Genomic DNA, 2724 nt, shown 5'->3' on the forward strand with positions numbered 1-2724 from the left:
TGAGATAATCAGATAATTAGCCTTACTTAATTAATCAACTTCTCACATATTATATTTAGATGAACGTCGTCAATGAGAAAATTGTAGAGCAACCTGAAAACTTCCGATAGAACTTTCTGTTGCTCGATATGTGCTACATAAAAATGTTTTTCCGAGCGTGAAAGAAGCCCGCAAATGGGCGCACAATATCCGCGTGACTGACCGCTCGAGGCAGGAGGTATCGGCGAAAAAATTCGAGGAGAAAGGAAGCAAAACGGAGAGGCGTGTCGTAAAACTTAAAGGAAGAAGAATATGTGCAGCATCCCGTGGTTACTCACCGCCAATGTTAAATGTCGCGACGCAGGTACTGTCCTATTCACTGTATCCATCCTCTTCTTAAGGAATTGATCTTTAGAGAAAGCATGAAAAACTTTTTCCATGTCTCGTTTGCCTTCAGTCTCCGAAAACTTAGGGCAACTCCAAGAATTTGGATTCGGACATTCCATAATTTTCTCGGCAAATACAAAAGTAAGTTGAGCAAGGAAAGAAAAACTTAATCGCAACTTGGGTGCAGCTTATTATAGTTCATGAAGCACAGTGGTACATTCACCCGTTATGTTTTCCATATAACGGTCTTCTTTTTTTTTAGAGGTATTCACAATTTTTGAAGATCACCTGTGGCGGATAACACAATTCTGGTCCTTGAGTTGGATCACTCCACTGTATGCAGGAGGACGACTTTATAGAGAGGGTTGAGAGCGAGTATCCCAAATGATTGCACATTCGAACAACCTCCTCGCCATAACCCCCAACACCTCGACCATGAACAGGCCCGAGGTACAAGATACAAGCTTTCGCCAAAATGCCAAGTCTAAATTTGGGCCACACTGCAAAGCTACGGTCTGCTGTGTAAATTACAGCTCACCTTCCCCATATTACTTCCACCAGTTGGTGCTGCCACTCTTTCTCTTTTTGTCCACCTTAACCCTTCCCCTTGCGCAGGGTAGCCAACCGGAACTACCTCGAGTTAACCTCCCGGCCTTTCTCTGCATTATTTTCTCTCTTTCTCACGCTTCATTAGCTACTCCTGTTGCCACCACTACACTACAACACAGTCTCTTTCCATACAGCCTGCTTGTAATGCCACAATTTCTAGAAGGAATAAAGGGAAAATGAGACATCCACCCGTTCGTAGCAATTGCTACAAAGGAAACCCAAACGGGTTCCTCGAAAGAAAAGCCTCAAAGTTGAAGAAAAATTCGTCCTGGTCCGGGACTCGAACCCGGGACCACCGCCTTTCCGGGGCAGCCGCTCTACCATCTGAGCTAACCAGGCGGCTAGCAGATGGCAGGGCTAAGTCGAATTTGTCGACAACACGAAGCAAAGGCAAGAGTTTGACGTAGTAGTTCTGCGGAAACCCCCAAGGTGGAGAGAAGCAATGAATAAAGGGAAAATGAGACATCCACCCGTTCGTAGCAATTGCTACAAAGGAAACCCAAACGGGTTTCTCGAAAGAAAAGCCTCAAAGTTGAAGAAAAATTCGTCCTGGTCCGGGACTCGAACCCGGGACCACCGCCTTTCCGGGGCAGCCGCTCTACCATCTGAGCTAACCAGACGGCTAGCAGATGGCAGGGCGAAGTCGAATTTGTCGACAACACGAAGCAAAGGCAAGAGTTTGACGTAGTAGTTCTGCGGAAACCCGCAAGGTGGAGAGAAGCAATGAATAAAGGGAAAATGAGACATCCACCCGTTCGTAGCAATTGCTACAAAGGAAACCCAAACGGGTTCCTCGAAAGAAAAGCCTCAAAGTTGAAGAAAAATTCGTCCTGGTGCAGGACTCGAACCCGGGACCACCGCCTTTCCGGGGCAGCCGCTCTACCATCTGAGCTAACCAGGCGGCCAGCAGATGGCAGGGCGAAGTCGAATTTGTCGATAACACGAAGCAAAGGCAAGAGTTTGACGTAGTAGTTCTGCGGAAACCCGCAAGGTGGAGAGAAGCTACGAACGGGTGGATGTCTCATTTTCCCTTTATTCATTGCTTCTCTCCACCTTGCGGGTTTCCGCAGAACTACTAGGTCAAACTCTTGCCTTTGCTTCGTGTTGTCGACAAATTCGACTTCGCCCTGCCATCTGCTAGCCGCCTGGTTAGCTCAGATGGTAGAGCGGCTGCCCCGGAAAGGCGGTGGTGCCGGGTTCGAGTCCCGGACCAGGACGAATTTTTCTTCAACTTTGAGGCTTTTCTTTCGAGGAACCCATTTGGGTTTCCTTTGTAGCAATTGCTACGAACGGGTGGATGTCTCATTTTCCCTTTTATTCATTGCTTCTCTCCACCTTGCGGGTTTCCGCAGAACTACTACGTCAATTTCTAGAAGGCTTTACTATGATAGCGGCTTAAGCTAGAAGAGCCCATGTTCAAAATACGAATCTCTCGAGCACTGCTTATCCAAATTCCCACATCAGGATAACACCCAAGAATAGCAAGCAGTAATGAAAATAATTGTTTAAAATTTATTTCATGCATCTTGAGCCCCTTATGATCAGACTTGTACTGTGAAATGGGCTAATATGCTTTGTTATAAAAGTGGACTGGACGGCAACTGTCTGTGACGTTATTGTCCCTCTTATTGGGCAGTCACGTAGCACGCGGCATGTCACCTTTTGTTGCTTAAGATGATGAAAGCTTAACATCAGGGAAATCTCTGATCATCTCATCGTGAAGAGGACAAACTATTTCCTTTTGTCCTG

General features: G+C 46.4%; 1 non-coding gene across 1 annotated transcript; it reads right to left on the bottom strand.

Moving 5' to 3' along the window:
- Positions 1 to 1239: 1239 nt before the first annotated feature.
- Positions 1240 to 1314, bottom strand: TRNAS-GGA (transfer RNA serine (anticodon GGA)). Its single transcript has one exon. It is a non-coding gene; the product is annotated as a tRNA-Ser (tRNA).
- Positions 1315 to 2724: the final 1410 nt, after the last annotated feature.

The sequence above is a fragment of the Dermacentor variabilis genome, chromosome 2 (assembly GCF_050947875.1).
Source record: "Dermacentor variabilis isolate Ectoservices chromosome 2, ASM5094787v1, whole genome shotgun sequence".
Taxonomy (NCBI): domain Eukaryota; kingdom Metazoa; phylum Arthropoda; class Arachnida; order Ixodida; family Ixodidae; genus Dermacentor; species Dermacentor variabilis.